The sequence below is a fragment of the Pan troglodytes genome, chromosome 6, assembly GCF_028858775.2.
Source record: "Pan troglodytes isolate AG18354 chromosome 6, NHGRI_mPanTro3-v2.0_pri, whole genome shotgun sequence".
Taxonomy (NCBI): Eukaryota; Metazoa; Chordata; class Mammalia; order Primates; family Hominidae; genus Pan; species Pan troglodytes.
The window spans coordinates 73,253,238-73,274,624 of NC_072404.2; the positions used below are offsets into that span (position 1 = coordinate 73,253,238).

At 43.8% G+C, this 21,387-nt stretch overlaps 1 long non-coding RNA gene and 1 pseudogene across 1 annotated transcript in view; one reads left to right on the forward strand and one right to left on the reverse strand.

Annotated features, from left to right (window-relative positions):
* Positions 1–11,371, reverse strand: part of LOC743409 (uncharacterized) — a 67,218-nt gene extending 55,847 nt beyond the window's left edge. The window contains exon 1 of the long non-coding RNA XR_008536380.2: positions 11,150–11,371. This is a non-coding gene — a long non-coding RNA (uncharacterized LOC743409). The remainder of the gene's footprint in view (positions 1–11,149) is intronic.
* Positions 11,372–18,042: 6,671 nt separating this feature from the next.
* On the forward strand, positions 18,043–21,387 carry LOC129135487 (potassium voltage-gated channel subfamily H member 2-like; annotated as a pseudogene).

A 21,387-nucleotide genomic window follows, 5' to 3' on the forward strand; every position in this document is an offset into this window, starting at 1 on the left:
TCAATTTGCTATCCTCCCTCATTCAGATAGAGATCATTTCCATGTACGTGATTTCAAACATCCAAGTGCAGTATTAAAAGCAATTGTAAATTATGGTTCTCATTTTCATGATACAATTACTATATAAACTTCCTCTTGCTGCTGTAATGAATTACCACAAACTTCATATCTTACAATAAATTGACTGTTAAGCCTACAGTTCTGGAGGTCAGAGCCTTAACTGAGACTCACAGGGCTAACATCAAGTTTTGGGCAGGGCTGCAGTCTTTCTGAGGGCTATGTGGCAGAATCTATGTACTTGATATTTTTCAGCATCCAGAGGCCACCTTTATTCCTTGGAACATGACCTCATTCTTATATCTTTTTTTTTTTTTTTTTTTTTTTGAGATGGAGTCTCCTTCTGTCACCCAGGCTGGAGTGCAGTGGCACGATCTCAGCTCACTGCAACCTCTGCCTCCCAGGCTCAAGTGATTCTCCTGCCTCAGCTTCCTGAGTAGCTTGGACTACAGGCACGTGCCACCATGTTAATTTTTTGTATTTTTAGTAGGGGTGGGGTTTCACCATGTTATCCAGGATGGTCTCAATCTCCTGACCTCGTGATCCACCCACCCCGGCCTCCCAAAGTGCTGGGATTAGGCATGAGCCACCGCGCTGGGTCCTCATTCTTGTATCTTAAAAGTCAGTGATGTTGAGTAATTTCCACGACCTCCATGGTTGCCTTTCTTCTGCCTTCTTCTCTCACTTATAAGGAAGCTTGTGATTTCGTTGATCCCACTCATTTAAGATAATCTCTCCATCATTTTATTGCAACCTTAATTTCACTTGAAATCTAATTTCCCACTGCCATGCAACCTAACATATTTGTATGTTAGACTCTGGGAATTAGGACCTGAACATTTTTGGGAGGCCATTCTTTTGTCTACAGCAGACATAATCTATTTACCTGCAGATTAAAGTGTTCTTTATTTTTCTGCCTCCCCCTCTTAATTTTTTTTAAATAATATGAATTGTAGTAAAGAGAAAGAAAGAAAAGAAAGAAAGAAAAAAGGAAGGAAGGAAAGAAAAAAGAAAGAAAGAAAAGAAGGAGGAAATGAGAGAAGGAAGGGAGGGAAGGAGGAAGGGAGAAAGGCAGGAAGGAACTAAAAAGAAAGCAAGAACACAAGAAAAGAAAGAAGAGAAAGAAAGTGAGAAAGAAAGGAAGGGAGGAAGGAAAGGAGGAAGAGAGAATGGGAAAAGGGAGGAAGGCAAAGAAACAAAGAAAATAAAGAGGAGAAGGAAGGAAGGAAAAAGGAGGAAAGGAAGGGAGCGAGGAAGGAATAAAAGGAGGGAGGGAGGAAAGAAAAGGAAAGAAAACAAGGAAGTGAGAAAGAAAGAATAAGAGAAAAGAAGGAAGAAAAGAAGGGAGGGAGGAAGGAAGGGAGGGAGGAGGGAAGGAAGAATAAGAGAAAAGGAAGGAAGGAGAAAAAAGAAAAGAAAGAGGAAAAGAAAAAGGAAAAGAAAAGAAAGAGGAAAAGAAGAAAGGAAGGAAGAAGGCAAGGGAAGGGAAGAGAAGAGAAAGGAAGATGGAAAGAAGGAAGGAAGACCGCAAATATTAGAAATTCTGGGTTTGTTAGAGAATATGCCATACTGTTTTTTTTTCACTTGAAAGGAAAGAGTATCTGCCCTTGAAGATTGGATGTCTTGTTGGTGATATTGTTGTTCTTATCTTCCATATGATTACTGAGTTTGTGCCTAGTCTGTCCATTACTAAGACAAAAGTGTTGAAGTCTGCAAATATAATTTTGGATTTTTCTAGTTCACCTTTGATTTCTTTCATCTTTTACCTCATGTATTTGGAGGTTCTGTTGTTAGCTGCATACCCTAATTAGTAGGATGTTTACATCTTCTTGAGAATTGATTATTGTATTATCTATTATCTCTCATCTCTGATACTATTTCTTGTTCTGAACTCTGTTGTGTCTAATATCAATGTAGTCTTTCCACAGCTTTATTTTAGTGTTTCCATGATATGGCTTTCTCCATATCTTGATGGAAACCTATTTATATCTCTATATATTTGGAGCAAGATATAAAATTTAGACTTGATTTTTTAAAGATTTTTCAAAATGTGATTCTTATTTATTTTTGTTCTATTTGACATTCTCTGAGTTTCCTATATCTGAAGTTTGATTTTCTGTCACTTCTTTTAGAATATTTTTGGCAGTTATTTTGAAAAATATTTCTTTTGCTCCGTTATTTTTTCCTCTTTTCTTTTTGGGATTTCAATTATAACTAGGGTAGGTAATTTCATCTCAGTCTTATGCAGGTACTTTTTCTCAGGGTCCCAGGAATGTAGCCTTCTCACACTTCTGTTCTTTTCCTGGCTGTGTTGGTGAGCTCAGTAGTATTCCTCCTTCACCTTCAAGAGCAGTTTTGTTTTTCCTGTTTTCATACTCCCAGCATCAGGAGTATTCTAAGTGTGGCAGTTTTTGTTGTCTTCCCCTATATATTAAGTGGAATATCTTGGTCTATTTGGACTCTTATAACAAAATAACATGAACTGGGTGACTAAAAAACAACAGATATTTCTTTTTTCACACTTCTTGAGGCTGTAAGATCTCAGGTCAAGATGCTCACAAATTCAGTGTTGATGAGAGCCCATTTCATGGTTCATAGTTGGTGCCTTCTTTCTATGTCCTCACATACTGGAAGGCACACAAGAACTCCATTGAGCTTCTTTTATAAAGGCACTAATCCCATTCATAAGGGCTCGGCCCCCAAGACCTGGTCACCTCCCAAGTGTTCTGCTCTCCCTGATCTGTATCATATACAGACTCTCTTGGATTCCTTACCAATTGCTTGAGAGATCACAGTGGGTTTGGGGGGAAAAGTTTTCAAGATGATGGATCTTTCCCAACTTCTACAGCTGTCAGCAGTCTCACAATCTGACCGACCCCACTTTGTCTTCAGGAATTTATTGATTATTCCAGCTTTACTTGTCATAGTGGTGTCTATTTGCATCTGTCCTATGTAAGTGCATCTGTCCTCTTTCTCCTTGCAGGTGCTTGTTTTCCCTCACATTTTGACTCAGTTCTTGGCAACCTGGTTGCTATAAAAATAAAGTCATGACTTTGAAGTTAGTTTGGTTCTTTCAGTGTTGTGAGGTTAGGAGCCCTATTCCATCCCAGCTCTCCAAAACCCAGAATTTCTGGGGGGTTGAAATTTTAGGCTTTCTCTTTGAATTGTAGTTTTATCTTATTTCAGTTACAATTTGCATTTTCATAATGATTAATGAGACTAAGCTTTTTTTGTGTAGTTGACTGTACCTTTGGATTTTTTTCCCAAATCCCTTTTCATTTCTTATTTTCTTTATGGTTTTAGAAAATGTAGTTTACATAATTGCAGCTTGATTTTTTCCTCAGTTAATGGCATGCTTAATGGAGAGAAAAAAGATTAACTATATTTCCCTTTTTAATTACTGTGCTTTTTTCTTTTTTAAGGAAATATTTTATTATATTAAATTTTAGTGTTATTCTACTTAGCTATTCCTTAAATATTATAGTATTTTGGATTTCACATATAAATTTGTAACACATCTTGAGTTTATTATGTATACAGTAAGGCTATTTTCTTTTTTTGTTTGTTTTTTAAGGTAAAAATCACATAATATAAAATTAATAACAACCATTTTAAAGCATACAATGCAGTTGCTTTTAGTATATTCACAATGTTCCAGGACAATTTCATCCTGTCCCTTCTAAAAACCCATTATGCATAAAGTTGTTACACCCTATTCTGCTTCCCTGAGCCCTAATGACCACTAATCTGATTTATATCCCAATTGATTTGCCAATTCCTGATGTTTCATGTGAATAAAATCAGGTAATATTTGTCTTTTTGTGCACTTAATGCTTTCAAATTTCACCCACATTATACCGTGTATAAGTACTTCTTTCTTTGTTATAGCTAAAAATTGGGTGTCCATTTATGAGTCAACAAGCATATGGATTGTTTCCACTTTTTGACTGTATGATTATTACTGCTGTAAATATTCATGCACATGTTTGTTATTTGAGCACCTATGTTTTGTAAGATTAACAGCTGACTTCACAGAAACAATGGAAGGCAAGAGGCAGTAGAATAATATATTCAAAAGATGCAAAGGAAAAAAAACTGTCAGCCACCAATTCCTTATCCAGCAATTATTTTTCAAAAATGAAGATAACACAAAGACTTTGCCAGATAAACAGAAATATTAACTGAAGTTGTTGCTGCCAGACCTACCATACCAAAACAAAAACAAAAACAAAAACACCAAAATAAATTCCTAAGGCTAAAAGCAAGTTACACAAGACAGTCATTTGAATCCACATTTTTAAAAAAGCACGGGTATAGGTAATATTAACATTATAAAAGACAGTAGAAATGCATGTTTTCTCTTTATCATAAATTGTTTATAAAATAATATGTGTATAATGGCCGGGTACGATGGCTCACGCCTGTAATCTCAGCACTTTGGGAGGCTGAGGCGGGTGTATTACGAGGCCAGGAGATCGAGACCATCCTGGCTAACACAGTGAAACCCCGTCTCTACTAAAAATACAAAAAATTAGCCGGGCGTGATGGCGGGCGCCTGCAGTCCCAGATACTCAGGAGGCTGAAGCAGAAGAATGGCATGAAGCCGGGGGATGCAGCTTGCAGTGAGCGGAGCTCACTGGACTGGCACTGGAGTGCCACTGCACTCCAGCCTGGGTGACAGAGGGAGACTCCGTCTCAATGATAATAATAATAATATGTGCCTAATGTATTGCTGAGTATTTGACATGTAGAAATGTAATATGTCTATAACATATTTCCCAGTAACATCAAAAAGGAGGTAGTTGGAAGAAAAATGTATCGTGATAAGATAATCACTCTAGATGGTAAAGTCATAATTACTAAAATGTATTATTGGCTTTGTAACTTTAATAGATGTAATGTGTAAAGTGATAATACTTTCAAATGGAGGAAATAAAAGAGATTTGAATAAGAATGATGTTTCTATGTATAACTAAAAGTTTACTAGTATAAATTGGAAGATGATTTGAGTAATTAATTTTCCATATACCTACATGGTAAACTTACGACAACAACAAAAATTCTCAAAAATATATAGTAAAATATTTCGTTAGTAATCTGAAGTTCCCTATTTTAGAAAATATTCATTCATTGCAAAATAAAGCAATAAAGAAAAATATTTGAGAAATATACAAAACAAATAGTAAAATGGCAGACAAATAGAATTATACCAGTTATAATATTAAATGTGAGCAGATTAAAATCCAATCAACAGGCAGAGATTGTCAGACTGGATTAAAACAAGTGATCCCAATATACGCTGAGATGCAAGGGTACTAATGGATTGAAAGTAAAAAGATGACAAAAAATATCATGCAAAGAGCAATCATAAGAACACTGAACTCATTATACTCACAACACAATATAGACTATTAAAAATGTGAATAGGATTTTAAAAATTTTTATTGTAGGAATAAGGGGGTCAACGCTTTAGGAAGACATAGCTATTACAATCATGTATGCACAGATTTGAGCTAAATTGTTTCCTCTATACAGATGCTGAAATCCTAACCACTGAATATGACCTCATTAGGAAATAGGTTCCTTGCAGGTGATCAAGTTAAGATAAAATCACATGAGCCTGAATTCAATATGACTGATGTCCTTATAAAAAGAAGAAATTTGAGTAGAGGGAGACATACACACAGGGAGAGTTCCATGTGATTATGAGGGCAGAAGTTAGCCAAGGAATGCCAAAGACTGCCACAAAACCACCAGAAGCTAGAAACAAGGCATAGAACAGACTTTCTCTCATAGCCCTTGAAGGGACCATCCCTGCCGACACCTCAATCTCACACTTTTAGCTTCCAGGACTATAAGGCAATAAATTTATGTTGTTCAAGGCACCCAGTTTGTGTTACTTGGTTATGGCAGCCCTAGAAAACTAATACATGAACTAATAACAAAGCATAAGGACATGAAGCAAAAATTCACAAAAGAGGAGCATCAGCAAAATGGCAGTGGAGACAGCTGCAATCTTTCATTTCCCCACAGAAACATCACACAACTAAGAGAAACTGTCCGAATAAACTTTGCCAAAACTCTGGAAAATGGTCAAAAGATTACAACAACCAAGTGAAAGCAGACTCAAGAAAAAGACAACTTGAAAACTTTATGACATTTTTAACTTGCCTTTGCCCCAGCAAATTGGCAGTTCTGAAGTGTCAGAAGCCCACATTCCCAGTGAGGAAACCTGGTCCATCGTCCAAAGGAACAAGACAAGATCTTACCGGCAAATTATTATGTGTCTGTTCTGACTGGTCTGGGGGATACCTGAAGGACTAGTGAAAGGCTTTTTTTTTTTTTTCTGTGTTGCTAGAATACAGAACAGATAAGGAATGGACATTATTAAGAAACTCAGCAAGGAGACCTAACAAACCACAGACGCTTAGGGCAAAAATTTGAGTTTACACATATAGTAGATCACCTTCAGCACAGGAAGAAAAGTTGGAGAAGAGTATTTGGAAAACTAAGACATTCAAAATCATTCACGTACATGGGAGAGTCTAGAAAGTCACATGTATGCATAGGTTAAGCCACATGACAAATGTCATAAGAAGAGCCTACACTTTTACCTTGGCCAATCCCTCCCCTCAGTGCAAGCTCTGTGCAAGAGTGAACTTGAACTTCACTCAGTGCAAGAGTGAACACACACTTTGTGCCGGCTTTAAAGAACCCAGCACAAAGCCAGTCTGCATAGCCTAGAGACATATTTTGCTGGATAATGATTACTTGTTTTTCTTTTTGTTTTTGTTGTATTTGCCTGTTTGCTTAGTTCCTGACATACAAGAAAATCACTGTCAAAACATTAGCTTAACATTTGTTAAGGAAACAAAAAGACTTCAGTGACCGCACCTTATAAAGCAAACAGTTTTGTAAATCACTTTGGAAAATTTCACTAAAAATAAAAACTTTAACAATATTATAAGTAAATAAAATTTAGAACCACAAAACATTAGTGTGTTTGTAGGGGGGGGTCTGGTTTACAGAGTAACCACATAGTAATTATAATTATTATAATGTCCGGTTTTCAAAAAAAGTTACAAGGCATACAAAGAATGGGAAAGTATGGCTCATTCAAAGGAACAAAATAAATTGACAGAAAATATCTCTAAGGAAACCCAGACATCAAACTTACTACACAAAGACTTTTAAACAACTCTCTTAATTCTACTCAAATGTCAAAAAGAAAACATAAACAGAGAAATAAAGGAATTAGAAAAAATATTAAAAAGTAGGAATATCAACAAAGAGATAACAGAAATTCCTGAGTGGAAAACTACAATGATAAAAATTAAAAAATCAACAGAGGGATTTAAGAGTATATTTGCACACACAGAAGAAGTCATGAACTTGAAGATAAGAAAATGGAAAATACTGACTCTGAGAAACGGAAAGAATAAAAAATAAAAAATGAGCAGAGACTAAGGAATCTGTGGGACACCATCAAATAGAGCAACATTCATATTCTAGGAGAAATTATGTTGTTAGAAACTTTACCATTCTTTCTTTTCACCTTTCTTTCTTCCTCCCTCCCCCTCCTCCTCTTTACTTTTCTTCCTCTTCCTTTCTCTTCTTCTCTCCCTCATTATCCCTTTCGCTCTGTTTCTTTCTCCCTTTCTCTTTTTTCTTTTCTTTCAACTTTCCCAATTACTAAGAGATGTTTAAATACCCTTACCATGTTAGTAGATATGGTTATTTCTCCCTTTAGTTCTCTTTTGAGATTTATAGTCATTCTAAGTAAAGAGATAACCCAAACATAAGCCTCACAAACAGGCTTCCATACCATTCTTAACTTGGTCCTGTAATTCTTCATTGCTGTATTAACTTTCTGATGCTTTTAAGGATGTTTTATAACAAATTGTTTAGTTTTTTCCAATGGAATGTTTATTCTGAATTCTCTAATTCACATTGTACGTATATAGGGAGTTTAATATAAAATTATTCAACTAACACTTCTGAAAGAATGTATTTGTGCATTTAACAAATATGTTAATCCTCAAACTGTTATTGGGCAGTTGAGCATACAGCAATAAAAATAACATAATTTTTAGGTGTACAATATTTATGGAATACATTACTGGAACAAATAAATAATTTAGTTAATGACATGACAAAGAACAGTAGTTGTATACACTATAGAGCATAGTAATGGAATAATGAGTGATTACAGTTACTACTATTAGGTAGAAAATGAAGGGTATCTTTGAGAGCAGAACTCAAGGAAGCAAGCAATTCACCTTGTGAGGAAAGAGTTACCTGTGGATAAAGAAGAAACTGAAAAATTTACAAGTCAAGACTTTTTGAACAAAAACAAAAATATGAGTGTTAGTCACCAATTCAGTACAGTGAAAAAAAAGTTGAAGAGATATCTTGGAAGTAAACCATGTTGTGGAAGAGCATGTAGGGTTTTGATAATCATGGGATGATTCTGAATTAATTTTAAATGCGATAGGAATATATGAGATAATTTCACCAGAGAATAACATGATTGTGTTTGCATTTCAAAGGGGTGTATCTGGTGCACTGTGTAAAATAAATAGGTTATGTGAGCAAATAAATTGACAGGCTATTGTAATCCAGAGAAAAAAGGTAGTGACTTAGGTGAGAATGCTGTGAGTATGAGTGGTATTAGTGGTGAGAAGTCGTTAGGCCAGGATGTATTTCATAGGACTGGCCAAGAGAACTGCAGCTAAATTGGAGTGAAGGGAGTGAAATGGAGAACTCAAAGATGACTCTCAGCACTGGAAGGTGACATCTGTCACTGAAGCATGCTGATGCCTCTTATTAAGGGAGTTACTTGGGAATGGCAAGATCAAAACTTCTCACTTTCAATTTTATGAAAAATATTGTTTTCAGAAGGAATGACTTTGGGATCAGAAAGCCATCATTCTAATTGATGGTTCCACGACTACACAGGCTCACACTCCCAAGAGCAAAAGTAAATCATCACAAAGGTGCTTCCTGATAATTCTAGAGAATGGAGAATTACTGTAACATCTTTCTGATTTTAGGAGAGGTAGCAGTTCCCTTTTTAGCCTAAACACTATTTTTTAAAAAGCTCAGCCAAGAGACTCCATTGTAATTTTCAAATGTGTGTAACTTAAATTCTCATATTAAATACCACTATGCTTAAATTAGTCAAAACATTTTCCCCATCTACAATTCTATCTTTTCATTGCAATCATTTTCACAAAAGTGACTGCAGCTAACAGACCCTAAAAGGGGAAAATCTAGGGTAGGTTATCTGATCTAGTTAGTTTTGAAGACAGGATCTAGAGATTATTTCACATGAAATAGGTCACCTGAAATGTTACTGAGAACAGCTCGGATCAGCCCAGTTTTCTACCACTGAACCACGCATTTGGTTTAAAAAACACAACAACTCTAGGGAATATTTGCTGCTTCCAACTGTGTTGAAGGTGTAAAAGAAAAGAGCATAAAATTATAAATGATCATCTGAAGGCTTTATAAGTCTTTGCTCAAGAGACTAGAGTCTTCCATTCTTAACGAAACACCCAAATATCTTAATAATCGGGCAAAATCTAAATATCAGAGAGATAATTTTATCTTGAAGATTGTTAAATTGTAATGGTGATTCACTGCCTTGCCATGTCTCTGAGTCAAAAATTAGGTCTTTGTTTAGGAATCAATGGTACTCTGCAACTTGGAAATAGGAAGATTTTAGAAGACTCAAACATTGACTTTCTTGTGTGCAAAAAAAAGACGTATTGAGATAAGACAAGTCTTTCCTTGCAAGGATACCTCTAATGCTCATACACCACCTCCCCTGACGTTAATATAGCTTCCAGATCACTAACCAGTGTCAGAGAGCAGCCTATGCAACTACAAATTCAAAAGATGTCGAACACAGGGTCAAGCCTAGAATAAGAAGTCTTAGCTAATTAAGTATGCTTTTTTCCCCAGATCCATATTAACAAAAACTTGGATATGTCAGAGAATGCATTCTAAGTTCACTCAACCTAGGAGGGAGAAACATAATGTTAAATTAAGAGCTGAAGCATTCTTGTCCTAACAAAAAGCAAGGAAAACGAAATATCACACCACAAGAGGGATTTCACAAGTTAGTGTCAACATCCAAACCTTAAAATAGGCAAGGAAAATGCAGATTCACAATTAACTCTTGGACTTGTTTTGTTCAGAGAAGAGATGGTTCTGAGAGAATGACAGTGAATTAACCCCAGCTGGTTTAGTTGGTACTTTCAATTGCTGCTTCTGATAAACTCCTTTAGCTAGAATAAATCTATGAGGATTTTGGCATGTGGTATCAGAGATGGTTATTTTTTTCCTCTTATTTGCATTGTTCAATGTAGTAAATACTAGCTGTATATGGCTACTTAAATTACAATGAAATATACTTAAATATTGAATTTTTTAGTCACTGTCGGTTCATTAGTGAATATCTTCAGCTAAGATTTCCCAACTAAATACACTAAGAGGTGGCTTAGTTAACTGGTCCTCCACAAATATTGAGGCTGTTGTTAACTCCTAATACATTCTTTGCAAATAGAATATTCATGAACAACCTCCTGAAACCAGCAGCCTAGAGATAATTTTATAAATTGGATACAAGTTGGAAATCTATACTCTTTAAGTTTTTGAAATATCAGCTTCCCAGGGAAGACAATCAAATTCATAAGATATGTTAGGACAATTTAACTCAAGATGTTCAAAACTGAAATGACATATTCTACAATTTGTGATAAAACCACCCCCTAACAACTTAAAGCAAAACAGGGATTGATCTTAAAGACCTGCCTTTTCCTCATCCCCTAGCCAATCAGTTTTCAAATCTTGCATTTTATTTTGAAAGGTCCTTATTCCCCTAGTCTCTTGTTTCTAGACTTTGCACATATTTAAGTTTCTTACCTCTATCTACTGACTTTCCTCTCTTCAAACAGTATCTATGTCTGCCAAATGTGAACATACAAAAAACAAATCAGAATGTGCCGTTCGGATTTAAACTGCTTATTAGTTAATACCCTCAAGATAACATCTGGGTTCTTAGCAGCACTGAGTCAAGCCTACTTACATCTTTTTTTGTCTTCGGCTGCACTTTTCCTATCACATCACACTCCAGCAATGCCAAGCCGTGCCGGCCTTCTACCCCATTTCCACTATTTTGCCCCCGCCGCCATGGCTTTTTGCCCCCGCAGCCGTGGCTTTCTCCCGCTGCGGCTTTTTGCCCCCACACCGCGGCTTTTGCAGCTTTTTGCCTCCGCCGCCTCTGCGTTTTGCCCCCCGCCGCCTCTGCGTTTTGCCCCCCGCCGCCGCGGCTTTCTGCCCCCCGCCGCCGCGGCTTTCTGCCCCCCGCCGCCGCGGCTTTCTGCCCCCCGCCGCCGCGGCTTTCTGCCCCCCGCCGCCGCGGCTTTTTGCCCCCAGCTGCCGCGGCTTTTTGCCCGTCGCAGCTTTTTGCCCCCCCGCTGCGGCGGCTTTTTTGCCCCCCGTTGCGGCGGCTTTTTGCTCCCCGCAGCCGCGGCTTTTTCTCCCTCGCTGCGGCGGCTTTTTGCCCCCCCGCTGCCGCGGCTTTTTGCCCCCCCGCCGCGGCGGCTTTTTGCCCGCCGCGGTTTTTTGCCCCCCGCTGTCGCCGATTTTGCCCGTCCCGGCTTTTTGCCCCCCGCTGCCGCGGATTTTGGCCGCCGCGGCTTTTTGCCCCCCGCTGCCGCGGCTTTTTGCCCGCCGCGCCTTTTTGCCCACCGCTGCCGCGGCTTTTTGCCGGCCGCGGCTTTTTATCCCCAGCTGCCGCGGCTTTTTGCCCCCCGCAGCCGCGGCTTTTTGCCCCCCGCTGCCGCGGCTTTTTGCCCGCCGCGGCTTTTTGCCCCCCGCTGCCGCGGATTTTGGCCGCCGCGGCTTTTTGCCCCTCGCTGCTGCGGCTTTTTGCCCGCCGCGCCTTTTTGCCCACTGCTGCCGCGGCTTTTTGCCCGCCGCGGCTTTCTGCCCCCCGCTGCCGCGGCATTGTGCCCCCCCGCTGCCGCGGCTTTGTGCCCGCCGCGTCTTTTTGCCCCCCGCTGCCGCGGCTTTTTGACCCCGCTGCCGCGCCTATTTGCCCCCCGCTGCCGCGGCTTTTTGCCCGCCGCGTCTTTGTGCCCCCCGCTGCCGCGCCTTTGTGCCCCCCGCTGCCACGGCTTTTTGCCCGCCAGGGCTTTTTGACCCCGCTGCCGCGCCTATTTGCCCCCCGCTGCCGTGGCTTTCCGCCCCCCGCTGCCGCGGTTTTCCGCCCCCCGCTGCCGCGGCTTTTTGCCCGCCGCGGCTTTTTGCCCCCCGCTGTCCCGGATTTTGCCCGCCGCGGCTTTTTGCCCCCCGCTGCCGCGGCTTTTAGCCCGCCGCGGCTTTTTGCCCCCCGCTGTCCCGGATTTTGCCCGTCGCGGCTTTTTGCCCCCCGCTGCCGCGGATTTTTGCCCGCCGCGGCTTTTTGCCCCCCGCCGCCGCGGCTTTTTGCCCCCCGCCGCCGCGGCTTTTTGCCCCCCGCCGCCGCGGCTTTTAGACCGCCGCGGTTTTTTGCCCCCGGCTGCCGCGGCTTTTTGCCCCCCGCTGCCGCGGCTTTTTGCCCGCCGCGGCTTTTTGCCCCCCGCTGCCGCGGCTTTGTGCCCCCGGCTGCCGCGGCTTTGTGCCCCTCGCTGCCGCGGCTTTGTGCCCGCCGCGGCTTTTTGCCCCCGGCTGCCGCGGCTTTTTGCCCCCCGCTGTCCCGGATTTTGCCCGTCGCGGCTTTTTGCCCCCCGCTGCCGCGGCTTTTTGCCCGCCGCGGCTTTGTGCCCCCCGCCGCCGCGGCTTTGTGCCCGCCGCGGCTTTTTGATCCCGCTGCCGCGCCTATTTGCCCCCCGCTGCCGCGGCTTTTTGCCCGCCGCGGCTTTTTGCCCCCCGCTGCCGCGGCTTTTTGCCCGCCGCGTCTTTGTGCCCCCCGCTGCCGCGGCTTTGTGCCCCCCGCTGCCGCGCCTTTGTGCCCCCCGCTGCCACGGCTTTTTGCCCGCCGCGGCTTTTTGACCCCGCTGCCGCGCCTATTTGCCCCCCGCTGCCGCGGCTTTCCGCCCCCCGCTGCCGCGGCTTTTTGCCCTCCGCAGCTTTTTGCACCCCGCTGCCGCAGCTTTTTGCACCCCGCTGCCGCGGCTTTTTGCCCGCCGCAGCTTTTTGCACCCCGCTGCCCCGGCTTTTTGCCCCCCGCTGCCGCGGCTTTTTGCACCCCGTTGCCGTGGCTTTTTGCCCGCCGCCGCGGCTTTTTGTGGCTATGTTACAGAAAGGCTTCATCAGTCCACATTTCCAAAGGCACAAAACCCATCTTAGACCCATGTTTGTGTTTCTGAAAGCCCTGCTTATATTTGGCACTAGATAATTTTCTAATTTTGATCATCTCTTGATATATTTGTTATTAATTTGTTTTTTCTATGAATTACTTGCTTATATACTTTGCCATTTATAGAATGGGTTTCTGACTTTTACTTACAGATTTGCAGAAGTTCCCTGTATATTCTAATTATGAATCCTTTGTCAGTTTGAGATGTTGAAAGTATCTTCTCCCTCTCAGCTTTGACTATGGCCTCCGTTCTTGAATAGAAACCTGTAATCTTAATAAAATCAAATCTACATTTTTTTTACCTTGTGGTTTATGATTTTTAGGTCTTATTTAAGAAAATTTCCACCTTTAGGTGACAAATATTTTCCTACATTTTTAATTTCACTGTTTATGTATAGATTCTTACTCTAGCTGAAGTGCATTGTATATTATATCAGGTAAGGATGCAGTTTTATTTTTCTCCATATTATGGGAGCTTTTCCCCACTATAACCTACTAAACAGTTTTTTCCTGTTTATTTGTAACTCCCTTATATTCGTAATTCCCTTATATTCATGGGTCTCTGAGCTCTTTTTGGTTCCGTTGGTCTATTGATCTACTCTTGAGCCAATACCATGATTAAAAAAAATTTCCATGGCTTTATAGTGTAACTTAATATTTGATGGGACCAGTCTCACTTCTTTGTCCTTCTTTCTGAAAAATGATTTCACCATTTGTGAACCCATTTTTCATATGTTTTAGAATAAATTCATTAACCCCTAAAAAATTCTAGTTAGGATTTTGATTGGGATTGGAATTATAAAAAACATTTGAGGAGGATGGATATCTTTACAATGTTAAGCCATACTATCAAAGAGCATGGGTTATCTTTTTATTTATTCATATATTTCGTTATATTATGGTCTCAGAACATGGTCTGTATGCTTTCAATTTTTTAGAATTTGAGGCTTCTTTAAAAATCATTATTTGGTCAGTTTATATGAATGTTATATGTATACAATATACACATGCATTCTTTGGTTTGTGGAGAGTTATATATAAATATGAGTTTATTAAATGTCTTATTTAGATAATCTATGTCTTAGCTTGTGTTTTTGTTTACTTGATCTATCAGTTTTGAGATTTATGTACTAAAATCAGCAATATTGTTGGTTTTCTTCTTGCACTTGAGATTATGTTGTTAGATGCATATATGTTATGTATGTTGTATCTTCTTGGTCTATTGTTTCTTTCATCAAGATATACTATACCTCTTTCAAGCAGATACAGAAGTAGAGAGAAGGATATAATGAACCCACTCAAATCCATCATCCAGCTTCAACTACTCATGGCTACTCTTATTTTATCCATACTACACAAACTCTTCCACACCCCTTCTACTGGATTATTTTGAGGTAATGACAAACATAATATCATTTAAAAAGTAAATACACTAGCATCTATCTATAAAAGATAAGGAATTCTTTTTAAACATAATCACAATACCACCATCATACCTAAAACATTAACAATAATTTATTAATACCATCAAATATCCAGTGTTCTAATTTTCCAGTTGTTTATAAATATTTCTATTCTCTTTACTTAAATTAGGATCCTAATAAGATTCATACCTTAAAATTAGCTGATATGCTTCTTGAGTTTCTTTTCATCTATAGGTATAACATATCTCTATCTCGATATTTCCTGGCTATGAATTCTATTTTGTTATATATTAGGATGGCTACCTTTTTGTAATTAAACTTTTTAAAGATTACAAAAACAATATATGGGTAAATGTTCATAAAACATTAAAACACATATGAAAGTATGTTTTTTGTTTATATAAATAGAATTCTACAATGTTTATTATTCTGTGACTTGCCTTTGTCACTTAACAGCAAAATTGAAACATATCTTTTTTTAAAAATCACAGCTTTATTGATATACGATTCACATACTATATAATTTATTCTCTTGAAGTGTACATGCAGTAGTTATTAATATATTTTCAGAGTTGTGTGTCTATTGCCACAACCAATTTTAGAATGTTTTCATTACCTCTAAAAGAAACCCTATATCCAATTCTCCCCAATCCTCCCAGACCGTGGCAACCACTAATCTACTTTCTGCCTGTATGGATTTGTATATTATGAACACTTCAAATAAGTAGAATCATATACCATGTGGTCTTTTGCGTTTGTCTTCTTTCATTTAGCTAATGTTTTCAAGGTACATCCATGTTGTAGCATGTATCAGTATTTCATTTCTCCTTATTGCAGAATAATATTCCATTGTATGGATATGTGATATTTTGTTTATTTAATCATCAGTTGTTGGATATTTGTTTTGTTTCAACTCTTTGACTATTATAAATAATGCTGCTATGAACATTCATGTACAACTTTTTGTATGGACACACGTTTTCCTTGTTCTTGGACACATACCTAGGGGTGAAATTTCTGTATTCTATAGTAGTCTGTCTAACCTTTTGAAGAACTGCCAGACTGTTTTCCAAAGTAGCTGCACCATTTTATATTCCCACCAGCAATGTATGAAGTTTATAATTTCACCACATCCTCACCAACACTTGTTGTTATCTGTCTTTCTCGTTACAGTCATCCTGGTGGGGATGAGGTGGTATCCCATTGTGGTGTTGATTTGCATTTCCCTTATGACTAATGATGTTGAGCAACTTTTCATGTGATATTGGTTACTATGTATCTCCCTTGGAGAAATGTCTGTTCAGATCCTTTGCCCATTTTTGAATTGGGTTACCCATATCAGATATATGATTTGCAAGTATTTTCTCCCATTCTGTGGGTTGTCTTTTCATTTTCTTAATGCTATCCTTTGAAGCACAAAGGTTTCTACATTTTGATGAAGTTTATTTTATCAATTTTTTCTTGTGTTGCTTGGGCATTTGATGTTATATCTCAGAAATCATTGCCTAAAATTGGCAAGGTCATGAAGATTTATGCTTACATTTTATTCTAGGAGTTTTAGCTGTTACATTTAGGTCTTTGATTCATTTTGAGATAATTTTTATATATGATAAATACTAGGGTTCTGGTTTCATTCTTTTACATGTGTATATCCAGTTGTCCCAGCACTGTTTGTTGAAAGTCTATTTTGCTATTGAATTGTTTTGGTAATCTCATCAAAAGTCAACTCTAAATGTGAGGGTTTATTTAATTAATGTATTTATTCTGAGACAGGGTCTCACTCTGTCACCCAGGCTGCAGTGCAGTGGTGTGACCATGGCTCCACTGCAGCCTTGAACTTCTGGGCTCAAGCCATTCTCTGCCTCAGCCTCCCAAGCAGTTGAGACTATAGGTGTGCACAACCGTGCCTGGCTAATTAAAAAAAACTTTTTTTTTTTTTTTTTGAAGAGACAGGGTCTCTCTATTTTGATCAGGTTAATCTTGAACTCCTGGGCTAAGCGATCTTCCTGCTTCAGCTTCCTAAAGTGTTGGGAGGACAACTTGGGAGGCCAGGTTCCTAGGAGATGGGCCCTGCAGCACCACACACAAGTGCATGATCATTCTGCCAGTCCCTGCCTTTCTAGGCCTGGGAAGCTGGGGACTGGAATGCTGTTGCCACTCCTTGACCTCGCCTGCAAAACACAGCAGCAAGGGCAGAAAGGCAGTTTCAGTATCCCTTTCATCTTCCAGATCTTGCTCAAATGCTCCTGATTGGTAGAAACTAATTCTATACAGAACTTTAGATATAAAGCAATCTGGGAAATGGAGAGTTTAACTTTCTAGTTGCTGCAGAACAGGAAGATACATTAGGAGGGAAATATAATAGAGGTTAAGGAAGTGTCCATCATATTTCCCATGAGTCCAGTGACTTGGGAAATGGCTGTTCTCAGTCCTGGTGAGAACCCAAAAGCCTGAGGGTGTGGGGGCCTGGGAGTCGGTGCTTCTGGGAGCAGGGCCAGCACCTCTGGAATTCATGGGGGCTGGGCAAGGCCTTGAGTTCACCTGGCTGCCCAGGGATGGCAGGGGGAGCTTGGGGAGGGGGCCTTTGGGTTGAGCTGCATGTCTGAGAGAGGATTCTAGGGAGACCCAGAAGCTTCTGGGACAGTGTGGAGAAGCTGGCCGGAGCTCTTAGTTTGCCTTGGGAGCAAGAGGGACATGCCTGCTGTCACCGGGTCCGGATGGCCAGCCTGCCTCTGTCTGATGACTGTGGAGGAGGCAGAGTGTGAGTGTGAGCTGGTACAGGGGCTGTGTGTCACCGCTGAGCAGTCCCTGTGTGCACGTCCCTCTGTATAAGTTGGGTGCCATCTCCTCCCAGCTGGGCTATGTCTTCTTTGTCCCTTTGTAAGAGGGTGGGAGGATGAGGACTGTGGGCTGTCCCGGACCTGTGTGGAGAGGGGGCTGAGGGAGCGAGGTGTGTGAGTGGAGGGTGGGAGTGTCTTGGTCTTTCCCCATCCTGGTTGCCTGGTGTCCTCGGGCCTGTGGCATGAAAAGGGGCTGGTAGGAACTGCAGTGACTACCAGTCAATGGATTGGGGCTATGGCTCCTGGGGCCACTGCCCAGGTTGGGAGCTGTTGTCCTTGGAACCCTTTCTGGTCTGAGACTACGGCGTGTGTGGTTGGGTTTGTGGGCCAGCGTCTCAGGGCAGTCACAGTGGCAGGTCTGCATCTGCATTGCCGGTGGGGAACAGCACTGGGTGTTCCTGCCGAGTGGCCTGAATCCACGTCTGCCGGGAAATGTTGGAACTGTTTGGAGCCAGTCCTGTGCTGTGTGGCATTTTGGGAACCATGATGCCCAAACCTGGGGGTGGCCATTTGCTGTGGTCACTTGGCTGAGGGGTGGGCATTCTGATGGAAGCTTTTTTGGCCTCCTCCTCATTCTGCTTGGCCCCGGCAGAGATGTCATCGCTCCTGCCCCCGAGGTCCCATGGCCTGCCTCACCCACACCTCCGCCTTCCCCGGGTGCAGGTCCTGTCCCTGGGCGCCAACGTGCTGCCTGAGTACAAGCTGCAGGCACCACGCATCCACCGCTGGACCGTCCTGCGTTACAGCCCCTTCAAGGCTGTGTGGGACTGGTTCATCCTGCTGCTGGTCATCTACACGGCCATCTTCACACCCTACTCGGCTGCCTTCCAGCTGAAGGAGACGGAAGAAGGCCCGCCTGCTACCGAGTGTGGCTACGCCTGCCAGCCGCTGGCTGTGGTGGACCTCATCGTGGACATCATGTTCATTGTGGACATCCTCATCAACTTCCGCACCACCTACGTCAATGCCAACGAGGAGGTGGTCAGCCACCCCGGCCGCATCGCCGTCCACTACTTCAAGGGCTGGTTCCTCATCGACATGGTGGCCGCCATCCCCTTCGACCTGCTCATCTTCGGCTCTGGCTCTGAGGAGGTGGGGTCAGCAAGGAGGCAGGTGGTGTAGGGAGAGGAAAGGCCAGGAATGTGGTGGGAGGTAGTGGGGTGGAGGGGGTGGCGAGGAGGACAGAGAAAGAGAGAGAGAGAGAGAAAGAGAGAAAGACAGTGGGAGAGAGACGTGGTGGCAAGGCAGCTGCAGAGGCAAGGCGGGTACCCCAGCAAACCTATGCTCCTTCTCTCCATACAAGCTCCTCGCAGGTTGCAGAGGGCCACACAGGACACCTCTTTTCTAATTCGTCCATCCCAAGGGGCCATTATTTTGTGGCGTCACCAAAGTGCCCTAGAAGCTGGTGGGAGTGGGCAGGCACCCTAGGGTGATCACTGCACCTGTCAGTGCCCCTGTTTCCTCATCCACACTATGGGGGCAAAGCTAGCACTAAGATTAATGAGAAACCTGTGCTGGGCCCAGCGTGGGCTTCAACTCTTAGGAGGAGGGTCTAGGAAGTCTTTGGGGATCTGACCTCTGATGCCCGCTCTGAGGACCGCAGCACCTCCCTTCCTCCCTTGCCCCCCTTGCCCCATCAACGGAATGTGCCCATTGCCTGTCCCCCAGCTGATCGGGCTGCTGAAGACTGCGCGGCTGCTGCGGCTGGTGCGCGTGGCGCGGAAGCTGGATCGCTACTCAGAGTACGGCGCGGCGGTGCTGTTCTTGCTCATGTGCACCTTTGCGCTCATCGCGCACTGGCTGGCCTGCATCTGGTACGCCGTAGGCAACATGGAGCAGCCGCACATGGACTCGCGCATCGTCTGGCTGCACAACCTGGGCGACCAGATAGGCAAGCCCTACAACAGCAGCGGCCTGGGCGGCCCCTCCATCAAGGACAAGTACGTGACGGCGCTCTACTTCACCTTCAGCAGCCTCACCAGCGTGGGCTTCGGCAACGTCTCTCCCAACACCGACTCAGAGAAGATCTTCTCCATCTGCGTCATGCTCATTGGCTGTGAGTGTGCCCAAGGGCGGGCGGCAGGGAGAGCCCACGGTGGAGGAACCCAAGTTGGAGGAAACTGAGACTGCTAGCCGGGCCAGAGTGAGGCCCCTGGGACTTAGAGACTCCAGGGGCCACCATCGTGACATGGTTTGGGGGCTGGGTCACCAGGGCGGGGACTACTGAAGGGTGGGGTGTGCTGGAGCGCAGATGTACAAGGGCGTCTCGTGGGCATGTCGACGCTGAGACTGAGACACTGACCTGGTGCGGGGCCTGAGCAGGGTCCCTGTGGGTGGATGGGGTCCCTGCGGGTGGGTGGGGTCCCTGCAGAGGCTGACGGCCCCACGTGCCCACGCCCCCAGCCCTCGTGTACGCTAGCATCTTCCGCAAGGTGTCGGCCATCATCCAGCGGCTGTACTTGGGCACAGCCCGCTACCACACACAGATGCTGCGGGTGCGGGAGTTCATCCGCTTCCACCAGATCCCAACCCCCTGCGCCAGCGCCTCGAGGAGTACTTCCAGCATGCCCGGTCCTACACCAACGGCATCGACATGAACGCGGTGAGGCCACCAGAGCGTGGCCAGTGGGTGGCAGGCTGGGAAGAGTGGGGTGGCAGAGGGGAGCCTCTTGGCACAGCAAACAAGTCTCAGGCGGTCACAGTCAGTAGTAAGGACCCTGGAGGCACGTTGCCCCTTTTTGCCCGTGAGGAAACGGAAGCCCTTGGAACCCCTTCCCTGGAGAGCTCCCCTTTTGGGGTGGGAGGTATATGTCACATAGGCGATGGGGTTAAATCCTTGTGACAGCCCAGGGCGGGAATGGTCTCTATGCCTTACAAATAAGAACATGGAGGTCTAGAGCCCAAGGGTGCTCAGCCAGGGGTGGTGAAGCTGGAGTAGGGTCCCAGGTCCTTCCCAAGACACTGGGCCCCCTGATGCTTCCGAGATCTCCCAGGCCTGGAGGTTGAGATTTCTCTGACATGGAGGGGTGGGATGGTGGAGCGGAGTGTGGGTTGGGGGGTCCCAAGGGAGGGTGTGCTGAGCTGCCCCCACCCCGCCCCCAGGTGCTGAAGGGCTTCCCTGAGTGCCTGCAGGCTGACATCTGCCTGCACCTGAACCGCTCACTGCTGCAGCACTGCAAACCCTTCTGAGGGGCCACCAAGGGCTGCCTTCGGGCCCTGGCCATGAAGTTCAAGACCACACATGCACCGCCAGGGGATACACTGGTGCATGCTGGGGACCTGCTCACCACCCTGTACTTCATCTCCCGGGGCTCCATCGAGATCCTGCGGGGCGACGTCGTCGTGGCCATCCTGGGTATGGGGTGGGGGCAGGCACTGGACTGGAAATGCCCTCTGCAGCCTCAAGAGGTGCGAGCCTTCTGAATATGCAGTCACTGGGGCTGTGGGCCTGGAGCAGTATGAGCAGATGCTGAAGACCAAGAAGTACCAGGACAGCGAGGGCCTGTACTACCTCACGGGCACCTACGAGCCCACCATGGGCATGATCTTCTCCACGGATGGCGTGCCCGTGCTCTGCTGAGCCCGCCGGGCCCTGCGGGCCACCGGCCAGGGACCCCTCTCCATCACTGCCATGGCGCGGAGACCACGTGCGTTGTGTGCATTCGAGCGCTCCCTGCAGGCATGTGCATGGGGCCAGGTGTGCACGTGGATGCCCGGG